A 13,192-nucleotide genomic window follows, 5' to 3' on the forward strand; every position below is an offset into this window, starting at 1 on the left:
CAGATAGTAACCGGGCGACTGCTTGGCTCTAACTCGTGTCAACGCGATCCCAAGTCTGTACTCTACAACCAGACCACGCCCCTACGTGACGATCCAGCATCACTTCTCTTGTGCTCTTCTTAGGAGACAGCTGATAAATGAGTCTGCTTTCAAAGTACTAAGCACCTAGTGAGTACCTGCCTTGAGTAAAGCACTGCGTTAGTACCAAGATAATCACTGGTAGTTATAATACCTATGGTTTTTCCTAACGTACAGAGTGCGTCTGCATACGTTATAGCTTCTGGTCCTTCTAATTTACGGATGTTGTCGTTGAGACACAGAGGTTGTACTTGTCATAGCCATGCTCTGGTGGATTAATGGCCACAAATTTTTTACACGACTTCTCCATTCAAGAGGTGGCATCTCTGTTTCCACCCCCTTAAGTCTGGGTGGGCTCTGGGGCTGCCTAACCAGTGCAGCAGAAGGGACACTATGCCAGTTCCACCCTTTAAGAAGATGGGCAGCTTCTGCCTTGGTCTTCCTTGGTCTCTTGAAGCTCTGAGCCGCCTGCAGCAAGTCTGAGGAGACATGCGGAGAGGACTCAGACAGGGAAAGGACGAGGTTGAGCCCCACCTTCCGCCTACCCTGCCAAGCATCAGGCGTGTGAGGGAGGCTTTCTTGGACCTTCCTGTCCAGCTCAACCCCAAGCCAAATACCACCAAGTGACCCCAGTCAACACCACGTGGAGAAGAATCACCCCGTCTAGCTCTGCTCAAGATACTGAGCAAAAATTCATAAGACAGAATAAAATGGCTGTGTCTTACTGACTAAGCTGGGGCTAATTTGTCCTGCTGCGGTAGATGACCAGAATAAGGGCCACATCCAGATCCTCCGACCTGAAAGCCGGCTGTGTTCTCTATCAAGATATCCTTAAGATGCTTAAATCTAGAGAGCCTGTAAAACATGTACAAAACACTTGTAATATCGATGGAGATAAATGCCACAAGACACTCAAAAAGCTTTGAGGGCTCAAAGAAAGGAGACAGCACATCCAGCTGAAGAATCGGAAAAGTGCTTCCTAAGGAGAGCAGCATTTCTGTTGGGACTTGAACAGAAAGGTAACCTTCTTTTGTTTTTTTGTCCTTTAATAAAATCATGATAATCAGTGGGAAGGGGGAGAACCTCCCCAATCTAACAACTGAAACATAAGCCCAGTTTATTTATTTCTTCTGATACATTTTTCTATGCATTTTGACTTAATTTCAATCACAAAATTAACACAGTTCTAGTAAACAAAGAAACCAAAACCAGGGACTTCCCTGGCGGTCCAGTGGTTAAGTCTCCACGCTTCCACTGCAGGGGGCATGGGTTCGATCCCTGGCCAGGGAACTAAAATCCCACATGCCGTGCGGTGTGGCCAAAAAAAAAAAAAAAAAAGAGACCAAAACCAAAAAGTATATTAACTAACGTTAACAGCTTCCTTTCACTTCCAATCCCATCCCATCCTCCACTCCAGAGGAAATCTCCATTCACAATTTGGAGTATGTTTTATACTGACTCTCTCCACACGTATTATATGTAACTGAATCCCTTTCCAAACACACCTGTGATCATGCTTCACAGGTACGATCGTACAATTCTACAATTTGCTTTTCTCGTTTAGCAATGTATCCCGGGTACATGTCTTTCCAGGTCAGTCCATGTAGAACTACCTTCGTGAAGGCACCATATAACACAGTGGGCACGAGTTCTAATTTGTTAGTCACTTCCCTAGTGATGGGCATTTATTTTAGCCTCTACACGTGTTTTATCTTCTTTGATCATACTTCTATTAACCTCACCTTATACACACTTTTAATGAATAAGGCTCGAACAGGTATCAGCAAAGACATTCCAAGCTAACAAAAAAAGTAAAAAAGTTCAAGCTGGATTTAAGAAGGGTTCACAGCCTGGTTCTTTGGTGCTCAGGTTCTGATGGGGGAATTGTGACGGTTCACGGCAGAAAGGCACGCGGAGACCAGTGCATGGAGATCCCGCTGCATGAGGCAACAGGAAGTCAGCGAAGGGTGTGAACAAGGACAACATCAGAGCTGTGAATCAAGAAATTCATCAGGCGGGGTTCTGCACAAAGAAAGAGCCAGCCTTCTGAAACGAGGGGACCGTTTAATTCTGGGAGCACAGACCATTTCTAAGCATCTCCTATGCACCTGGCTTGACGTACATCAGCACTAATCTTAAAGACGTGCCTCTAAAAACCGAGAGGGGTTAAGAATCTCAGTCAAGATCACACAGAGAGCGTCAACCAGATAATAAGTGCTGGAGCCTCGGAACCTTGTGGCAGAGCCTGCGACCTTGGCTGCTTCACTTTACTCTTCCTCTGCCACGACGTGAGTGATCATCGGGGAAAAACAGTGTGCAACTTGCTCTACTGCCCCTACTGTCATAAAGCTCTTGACCCTCCTGCCATCGGTCACTTAGATGCAGAGAGCTCACCTCTGGGGCATCCTTGGGCCTGGAGGGACACGGGCAGAAAGATGACCCCTTCACCCTGTCCCAACACATCTCATAGGTCATTTAGGGCAGGTTCCAACCAGGCACGTGTCCTGCAGCGTATTCACCATACCCGTAACCATGCGTCTTTAAAGGGCATGTGCGTGGCAATTCAAGTTTCAGAGCAGGAGGGAAGTTGACTGGCTCTGCATCCTAGATGCCTTGGAACGACAGACTTGGACCGACCAAGGGTGTTTCTCCTTTGTCCACTTCTCCCCATGTCCACCTCTGGTTTCCTAGTCTAAGGAGGCTTCAACTACAGCAATAACTGGCTTCCCACCTCTCTTGCTTAGGGCTGTCAGATTTAACAAATAAAAATGCAAGAAGTCCAGTTAAATGTGAATTTGAGGTAAACAATAAATTTTAACTTCTAATGAAACAATTTTTTCATTAAAAAAGACAACTGGAGGGCATACTCACATAAAAAAATTATACTAGAGCCACAATAATTTTTTTGTATAAGTATGTCCGCTGCAGTATTTAGGACATACTTACGTTGATACTAAACAAAGTATTCATTGTTTATTTGAACTTTGGATTTAACTAGGCATCCTGTATTTCATCTGGCAACCCTACTTTTGTCCACCTCTAATTTGGTCTCCAAGCTGGAGCCAGAGTGATGTTTCTGAAGCAAAAATCTGATCATGTCACCTCCCTGCGGAGAAGTCTTCAACCATTACCCATTGCTCTTCTGATGAAAACCAAAATTCTCCACACAGCCTGGGGGCCCTGTAGAAGTCTCCACCTTTTCCTTGCCCCACGGTCCCCTGCTCACGGCACCCAGACACCAGCCTCGGGCAGTAGTTTTAGTACTCTACACCCTTCGCCTTCTCCCTCCCCCTCACCAACCTCTGTTCACACTGGAGTTCTCACTCCATTGTCACTTCCTGGGGGAAGTCTTTCTTGGCTTCCAGACAAGGGCAAGTCCCATCTTCACAGCATTTCGAGGGCCCAAATGCCTCTCCTTCACAGCACTTATCACAGTTGTGATTTTATATTTATGTGAATGATTATTTGATTCATGTCCAGCCGCCCCACCAAACAATCCCCACGAAGGCAGGACACTGCCCAAACCATCCCCTATGGTTAAACAAACGAATGATAAATCTCTGGGGACCCAGCATTGATGACAGCAGTTGCTGCCACTGCAGGAGCCCAGGCTGGGGACAGAACAGTCGTCAGGTAACAGGCCCTGGTAGAAAGAAACCATGATGGAGAATAAAGCCACAGCCCAAAGCCACTGGCCGGCTGAAAGGTCTCCCGGCCTGTCCCCACCAGCTGCAAGGGCGCGCAGGGTTGCCCAGTCCTGGCAGAGGCCAGGAGGGCCTGTATTCAATCCATGCGGATTAACAACCAGCACCTGCCCCAGGGCCTTGTCCTGGAAGAAGGTTAGCTGAGCACCTCCAAGCTGGTCTTGAACCTTTTCTTAGCAGTGGGTCTACCAGAGCTCCCTACAGAATCGGTCTAAGGGGAATGGGGCCTGTGGCATGTCTTTGGAGGGACCAGGAATGGCACCAGGATAAATTCTGACTGTTCCTTGATGGGGGGAGGGGTGCTCAAAAGCCCTACAAGTAGCATCATTTACCTCCAGGAAAAATGTAAACGGTGCAAAAGGCCAGAGTCCCACCAGAACCGTCCAGGCGACCTCCACCCCACAGCCCTGATGGAGGCCCTACACGCACACGCGGGCAGACACTCGGCCCGTGCCCACAGTCAAACATGGCCGGCGGCCCCGTGCACGCTACCATGGATGCTAAGCTCGGAGGACAAAGGACCTGCTTCCTGCCTCTGTGCCTTTGCACGTGTCGTACCTATTCCTGGAACTTCTCCCCTCCCTCTCCACCTGAATTACCCTCCTTCTCCTCCTCCACTGGGCTCAAGTACCAGCTTTCCCAGGAAACCCTCCTTAGCCACTCGCCTGCTGTCATGCTTCCTTAGCATCCTGTGAACGAATACCTGTGTCCTAACGTTTGCCACACTCTTCTCTAACTTGTGGTTCACGCGTCTGTCTCCCCAACAGACTGTGGGCATCTGGGGAGCAGGGAGCACGGCCTGTGTGCCTGGCACACAGGAGCAGCACGTTAATGTCTACGGAGTGAATGACCTGGGTCCTGGTCCTTGCTGACGCTAACGAGCCGTGTGGCCCTGGGCAGGTGGCTCTCCCTCTCAGATTCTTCATCTCTAAAGAGAGAATTGGGGAACTTCCACTTCCCACTAGGATGGAGTAACAGGGACCAGATTTACCCAACCTGAACCAACCAAAACACCCAGAGGAAAAAAAAAACATGAAATAATGGTTGCTCTGGTCGGAATGTTTGTGTCCCTGCAAAATTCATATCCTGAATCCTGATGCCCAGCGTGATGGCTATTGGATGGTGGGGCCTTTGGGAGGTGATTAGGTCATGAGGGTGGTGCCCTCGTGAATGCAATTGGTGCCCTTATAAAAGAGACTCCAGAGAGCTCCCAGCCCCTTTCGCCATGTGAGGACACAGCGAGAAAGTGCCAGCTACGAACCAGGAAGGGGGCTCTCGCCCAACCATGCTGGTATCCTGGTCTCAGACTTCCAGCCCCCAGAAGAACCGTGAGAAGTAAAGTTCTGTTGTGTACAAGCCTCCCTGGTCTGTGGTATTTTGTTAGAGCAGCCCGAACAGACTAAGAAAGCAGTTTTCAAGATACTGGACATTGAGAAGTAACGAGTTCCTGAGAGACAGGAAATGAAAATGGTGACTCCTGGGATCGCTCCAGCTCACCGCCTAGAGAGAGGTCCAGGGCTGCGGGGCAGGAAGGGGAAACAGGTGGAGGCCCACACACTCCCTGGGCTGAGGAGCCTTAGCTGTAGGTCTGGGGAGACCAGGGCAACCAGAGCTCCCAGGACAGCGCAGCCAAGGGGAGAGAGCTTCGTGAAGAAGCCTGCAGACAGTCCTCCTGGAGCACTGGGCAGCGGGGTGGGAGGAAGCTACCGGACGCTGGAGAAAACCCGTCGGCAAGGGTTGGGAACAGCCCCTCTCCCCACCAGCCAGGATGGAGAGCTCACCATTCGAGGGGCGTTCGGTAGGGTCCCGGGGTCCGCTCACCAGTGGGGATAATTAGCCCGAGGCTGAGCCCCGCTCCAGACCCACTTCACAAATCATAGAAGACAGAACTTGACTAAATGGCTTTGAAAGTACCATCCAAGTGTAACCTTCTTTGGCTTTAGACATTTAATGAAAAAGACACATTCATCCTCAGCACAGACACGTCTGGGCGCCTCCTGGGTGCCAGGCGCTGAGCCTGGGGGTTGATTGGTTGGTTGTGCCAGAAGCTGAAGCAGCATGGCGATGGGGAGGACCCCTCCACGCACAGGATGCTCACCCTGGGATCCCACAGGCTCCACGTCACCAGGGTCCAGAAGACTCGGCAAGCCCGGCCCACCCAGCAGTGTTAGCCTCGCTACGTTACAGACAGGGAAACTGAGACTCAGAGGGGCAGGGAAGTGCCAGCGTCGGGGGTGAAACCAGGCCTCGGAACCCAGGTTTCCTGACTCCCCTTATCCAGGCTCTCTTCTTAAACCTGGGATCCTTGGAAGGGCTGCGTGGTCCCCGAGAAGGCAGAAGGCCAGAGCTCCCTCTCCGCCCCCACCAAGCCCAGCAGCCCGGCTCTTCCCCCGTGTTCCACAGGGTCCACGAAAGGCGCCCCAATGCTCTTTAGTATTGTTAATACAATCAGCAGCAGCAGCGTTATTACTGTTATTCTTGGACAGTGGAGAATGAGGAACATCCTCAGAAACGGCGAGACACATGTTCACCAGCTGTTCCCCATTACGCCCTCCCCGGGTACACGATACGCCTTTCATGTGCTTAAAATCATAAGTAACTTTTAAAGTATGTTGTTCTTATTTTTTATTCCAGGGCTCAAATGTGGTTCTCATAAAAGTCCGCTTTGGCCTCATTGTCACAAGCTAAGAGGTTTACTGAAAGGCCTTCTTTTCTTCTTTCTTCCTCCGTCTCCCTCAGCCGCTCTCCTCCAGACGGGCGTGGCAGTGCGGTCTCAGGGCTAATCTGTTTCCTTCCCGCACTGGAGTCATGTTCCTTCCCAGGATGCAAGGCACTGAGGCTGCAGTGATTGTCTGTCACGGACAGATACAGGCTGCTGTCCCCATTTTACAGGTAAAGAAACAGGCACAGAAAGTTTTACTAGCATACCCGATGTCACGCAAACACTAGGAGATCCAATGATCCCCCCCAAAGATCAAGGGAAGGGAATAACCACATGAGATCTAAATAAAATAATCTTGATTATCCGTGAGTCCCTCATCTGCAGTGATCTAAGAGGGCCTCTTTCTGCAACTCGTAGGAAAAGTCAGCAGGAAAAGCAGCAACCGGGCGTAAAGGTGGAGAGCAAGCCCAGCTGTGAGCACGTGTGTCTGCTTACACCCAACGGCCCAACAGACACTAATCCAGACTGTCTTCCCCTTTCAACGTTTCTGTGCTTTCCTCTGCACCTCTGGTCACTGGGCAACTGAGGGTTGACTGAGCTGAAGATGATCACCTGCTCACCTTTCATTTCAAAAGGCTCAGACACACAGGGAAGCCAAACAGTGTGGAAGGTGCTTCTGCAAGCTGCACCGGGGTGGACGCCTCCGAACTAAAGAAGTTATGAGGAAGAGAAGCTAAAGATACAGCAGAATAGGTCCGCTGTTCTCATGCCCCGTTGGCGCCTGACAGGACAGGCAGAGGGAGGGATGCACGCAGACGTGCATGCACCGAACCCGGATCTGAGGAGTTCCGTGCACAAGCCCAGTTACCCACGCGAGCGAGTGTTAAACCACCCACCAATCCAAATGCAAGCAGCACCAGGAGCCACTAAGCTCAGCTGCAAACTGGAGCCCAAAGGAGCCTCTGTGGGCACACCAAGAACAGGAGCTCCTCAGTCCCTCCATCCCCACCAGCGCCTACGGGTCAATTTCCCATCCGCGGCCACACCGAACGCAGCCAGTGACATATTCACAAAATGCACATCCTCTGAGGTCTAACTCTGGATTCACTTATGGTTTTTAATTCTGTTTCAGTATGTCCTCTACACATGAATGAATGTTTGCCGACTTTTAAGATGTGGGAGAAACTCCAAACTACTTACATGGCTGACAAGCGCCTTCTGAGCCATGCCTCCTGCCTCCTTCCACAGGCCCAGCCCCCACCCCACCCCACCCCCTCGCCCGCAGTCTCCACGCTGCACGCACACTGGCCTCGCCTCCTCCCACTTCCCCGCACAGGCCGGGGTTTTCTTACCTTGGGGCTGGAGGACATGCCCTTCCCTCGCCCAGGAAGGTTCTCACCTGCTCCCCCAGCTGGTAAACTCCTACCCGGCCCTCTGGTCTCAGTTCAGATGGCCCCTTCTTGCACCCTGGCCCCCATCAAAATTGGTCTCCTCTGGTTGGCTCTTTGTCTGTCCTGCTCTTTGTCTTCTGTTGGTGCCTCCAAGCTCATCAACAGCTACTTGACTTCTGAATCCTCCCCACGCCGAAGCCACATGGGGCCAGGACCAGTTGTAGTCACCACTGCATCACCTGCCATCAGCAGAGTATCTCAGACATAGTGATACTCAATAACTATTCACTGGGTGGATGGATGGATGGATGGGTGGGTGGATGAAAAATGTAACCTTTCAAAGGGCTAGGACCCCTTATACACAGCCATTCCGGGTACAATTAGACTCTTCCTAAATGCTTTTGGTAACTGAAGGGGCTATTGAGGACCCAGATCAGGGACGGCCGCTACGGTACATGTACCATGGTGCTCTCTCCCCCGACCTTACAGACAGCCCTGAGGGATCACAGCACTCCCTCCAATGCCCTTGGATGGAGCCCCAGAACCCGTCTCAGCATCTCTCTCCAGTAAGCCACCACCAATGGATCAGGCCTGGTACGTGTGACCCATTTGTTCATTCATTAACAAACACTGATTTAGTGCTTGCTCTGTACCAGGCCCTGTTCTAGGTGCTGCCGACAGGGTGAAACCCCCCTGCCCTCCTGGAGCTTCCAGTGTAGTGCAGATGGGGATAATAAAACAAAGATACAAATATGCTACTCAGTATCCAGCAGCGCTGAGTGTTAGAAAGAAAAAAACAAGAGAAGGAGGATGGAGAGAGACAGAGGTCCGCTTCACATAGGGCGGTCGGGGATGTCTGTCCGGGCAGAGACCCCGCTGAGGTGGGAGTGCGCGTCCTGCGGTATCTGGAGGTCCGCAGGCAGAGGGAAGGGCAAGCAAAAGGCCCTGAGAGGGGAATAGGCTTGGTATTTTGGAGGGTCGGTGTGCCTGGGGCGGAGTGCCAAAGTGGGCAGTGGTGGGAAGTTCCTTTCTGTGTCAGAGGTGACAGACACGGCATCCATTTAGAGGCCCTGAGGAGACACTGTCATTCCCGGCCCCTGTCTGACCAGTAGCCCTTTAACATCCACGGCCGGGATCACAGGACACGCTCGGGTTCCGGCCTGTCCCCACATGGGACAGTTCTGGTCCATGGTGGCACGCTGGCTGTGCACCCGTCCCCATTCCTGGGGCTCTGATCCACTGCAAGCTGGTAAACGCTCACCAACCACCTGGTGTGGAGGGTCGAGCGGCTGATTTGTAACCTTCACTGATTTCTGTGGTGTAAATAGGCCCAGCGTGGCCAATTTCAATCATCAATGGCGCAAAGACCAGCTTGCCAGGTTTCTGAAAACTGTGAGCTCCAGGCGCCAGAAGCTGCCCGCCTCCTCCTCCTTCTCTCCCTCTCCCCTCCCGCAGGCGCCCCCCCATCCACCGCGGAGGCAGCCACGACCCAGCGAGGCCGCCCACTCCCACGTCTCCTACTGAGGAGCCCAGTTACCCAGCAGTCCTGGCTTACTGCTGTCGTCCTGGCGTGATTATTAGCAGCTCTCTCACCCTCCGAAGGGCCCGACACTGGATGACAAATTCTATCCACTGCCCTCCGCTCTCAGCGCCACCTGCACAGGGTCCAGGGTCCAGGTCCCAGCCAGCCCGTCTGGCAGGAGCTGCCCCAGTTCAGCTGGACATGACTTGAGGCTTTCAAAAAGAAAAGCACCACTTCTCTTTCAATTTTTTTCAATCAGGAGCCTAAAAACAAGTTAATTTTAAAAATTCAAGTTCATTTCCCATTACACGTTTTCCTATTTTGGGCATCCCTGTCTGTGAGCCCTGAGACAGGCCTGTCAGCTAACAGCCCGTGGCCTGCGGTCTTGCCAGGCCTGAGTGCGTGTCCGGAAGTTGGCCAGGAGCCATCTCAGGTTCTGCAGGGAAACAACGGCATGGAGGTGGCACCGATTAATTTTTTTCTGAATTTTGAAGACGAGAAGCATCACAGAAAACAAAAAACTATAAGTCAAAGTGTTCTGCGCTCTTTCCAGCCTATTTAAATGGCAATCAAAGAGCAGACACCAAAAAGCCCATAAAGATATCAAGTATAAACCCGACCCTCTCGGCTGCATCGCCATTAAGAACAAATGCTTGGGGACAGGCAGTGACAGCAAGGGGAGGTCCCACCCACAACTGAGCAGTGTGAACAGCTACAGCTCTGGTTCACTCCAGCCTAGGATTATGGCAGAGTACATTCTACAGACCACTGGTTCCCCAGACATTAACAGGCATTCAGCAGGAAAAGAGCTAAACGAAGTTGAACCATTTCCTTTACTGCAGGGCTTTAGAACTTTTAATTGGTCAAATAAATTTTAATATTTAGTGTTTCTACAGTTTGTCAGACCACGGAAATTTTTTTAAACAAAAAGCTATCGTTCTACAGTAGTACACTTTGAGACCATGCCACCTCCAGCCCAGGTAGAGATTCTTCACTAAAGTGAGAGGGTAGGAGCACGGCTTTGGAGTCAGACAAAATGAGTTTGAGTCCTCGATCTACCTCCTTGAAGCTGTGTGACCTCAGATAAGTTTACTAAACTCTCTGAGCCTCAGTTTCCTCATCTATAAAATGGGGCTAAAGCTAGTACCTACTTCACACTGTTGTTGTGAGGATAAAAACAAATAATGCACGTAAGGTTCTTACCAAAGCACACAGCACATAGGAAGCATTAGCTATATTTAAAACTCAATTCATTTAATTATCTATTTATCAACTTATATCTATGGTTACAAGATTTTTCATTTTCAGGTATTTTGTTCTGATTGATCACTGACTGATCATCGAGAGTGGTTTTATGAACCTTTCTCCTCAAAGTCAAAGGTAAAAATTATGAAATGTTTCAAGCTTTAAAACATGCTAACATCCTTATTTACAGATACCTCTTACCAAGGCAGAAGTTTTCACTTAAACCAACAGTCATCCTTAGAAACAGAACTATAAATGGAAAAACAGTTGTTGAACTGAATAAGCAGCTCTTCTTAGCCACAGTGAGTGTCCTTCCACAATCCGTGCTAAATTGAGCCTCGCCTAGACTCTCCAATCTCATCAAAGCCGGACGGAATGTGAGACATCCAAGGAGATGCAGAAGGACGTTTGTACAAAGACTCCTCTAAACACCCCCAAAACCCAGCATCAAGAAGTGAGCAAGCCTATTTCAAGCAATCTTAGAAGATGCAAAGTGGATTTTTGGGAAGCAGAGCAAGCCAACAGGCCTATCGGGGAACCAGGTCTAGGACTGTCTACTTATTGTTCTCCTGCCCAGAGGAACACTGTAATAGTTTCCTACGGCTGCCGTAACAAACTGCCACAAACTGGGTGGCTTGAAGCAATAGAAGTTTACTTTCTCACAGTCGTGAAAGCCACAAGTCTGAAATCAAGATTTCGGCAGGGCTACGTTCCCTCCAAAGGTTCTAAGGGAAAAGGGCTCCTTGCCTCTTCCCGCCTTTGATGGCTCCAGGCATTCCTCGGCTCAGGGCCGCATCGCCCCAGTCTCTGCCTCTGTCTTCACGTGGCCTTCTCCCCCGTGTCTGTGTGTCTCAAATCTCTTTCTCTTATAACGACACCTGTCACTGGAATCGAGTCCCCCCCACTAAGTCCAGGATGATCTCTTCTCGAGATCCTTAACTAATTATATCTGCAAAGACCCTTTTTCCAAATAAGATCAAATTCACAAATTCCAGGCTTAGGACTGTGACATGTCTTTTTTGGACACCACTACTCAACCCACTACAAAGAGGATTACAGGCCTTAAAAGTACAAGTTTTGGGCTTCCCTGGTGGCACAGTGGTTAAGAATCCACCTGCCGATGCAGGAGACATGGGTTCGAGCCCTGGTCCAAGATCCCACATGCCGCAGAGCAACTGAGCCCGTGCACCACAACGACTGAGCCTGTGCCACAACTACTGAGCAGAGCAACACAGCCCGCGAGCCACAACTACTGAGCCCTTGTGCCACAACTACTGAAGCCCATGTGCCTAGAGCCCGTGCTCTGCGACAAGAGAAGCCACCGCAATGAGAAGCCCATGCACCGGAAAGAAGAGTAGCCCCCGCTCACTGCAACTAGAGAAAGCCCGCGTGCAGCAATGAAGACCCAACACAGCCAAAATAAAATAAAATAAAATAAAATAAAATAAAGTACAAGCCTTGAGATGGCTAATTTCACATGTCAGTTTGACTGGGCCACAGGGATGCCTAGACATTGGGTTGAACGTTCTTTTGGGTGTGTCTTTGAGGGTGTTTTCCGATGAGATTAACATCTGAATGGGTAGACTGAATGAAAAAGACGGCCCTCTGCAATGTGGGTGGGCCTCATCCAATCGGCTGAAGACATGAACAGAATAAAAAGCCTGACCTTCCTGCAAGTAAGAGGGGACTCCTTCTGCCTGCTGACCTGGACACCAGCCTTTCCCTGCCTTCAGATTCAAACTGAAACATCGGCTCTTCTTGGGCACGAGCCTACTGGCATTTGGACTGGAACTTACACCGTCAGCTCTCCTGGGGCTCCACCTTTGCCAGCAGCAGACCACGGGACCTCCCAGCCTGCATACTCTCCTGGGCCAATTCCTCATAATAAGTATATATATATATCTAAAATATATGTACATACACATATCCTGTTAGTTCTGTTTCTCTAGAGAAACCTTACTAATCCAAGCCTCATATCCGGATAACTGAGAAGGCAGAGGTGCTCGGGTCCTGGCCTGGCTGAGTGGCCCCTGAAGCTGGGTGGGCACCAGAATCTGGGGGACGGTCTTCCCGTGCAACTTTTGCAAAAGTCATGGTTACCAGATCAGAATGTCTAGAAAGCCAGTAATAGGTAACTGAGAACAACTTCCAATAATTTACAAAGCTTAATGGAATTAATGTTTTCCTCCTAAGGGGCCACTCGAGCTAACTAAAATGTCACGTTTCTCTGCTTTTTAACTGGAATTATATTAGTCCAATGTGGTTAACACTGATTTTCTCACACTCATCAGAAAATGCTTAACGGCAGTTCTATATGTTTTCAGTTCACGGAAATGAGAAGATGAATTATCCCTTAATAAATGCAGTTTAGTAGATTAAAAAAAAATTTCAAAACATGGATTCCACGGAGAGAATTAAAGCCTGAATGGCATTTCTGCTCTAAGCTTTATCCCTGAATTGAGTTAGCGCCGCAGAAATCTACCTACATAACTTGGTAGTACAACCTTTCCTGAACTACAGTTAAACATGACATCCTCAGTTTTTACCCAGAATCAGTTTAAGAAATGGCCATAGGAAGAACATTCCAGCA

At 49.8% G+C, this 13,192-nt stretch overlaps 1 protein-coding gene across 2 annotated transcripts in view; it reads right to left on the reverse strand.

The window, feature by feature from the left end:
• ANO2 (anoctamin 2) overlaps positions 1-13,192 on the reverse strand; it is a 361,403-nt gene that overhangs the window by 266,845 nt on the left and 81,366 nt on the right. The gene's annotated exons all lie outside the window — the stretch shown is intronic.

The sequence above is a fragment of the Balaenoptera ricei genome, chromosome 10 (genome assembly GCF_028023285.1).
Source record: "Balaenoptera ricei isolate mBalRic1 chromosome 10, mBalRic1.hap2, whole genome shotgun sequence".
NCBI classification, from domain to species: Eukaryota; Metazoa; Chordata; class Mammalia; order Artiodactyla; family Balaenopteridae; genus Balaenoptera; species Balaenoptera ricei.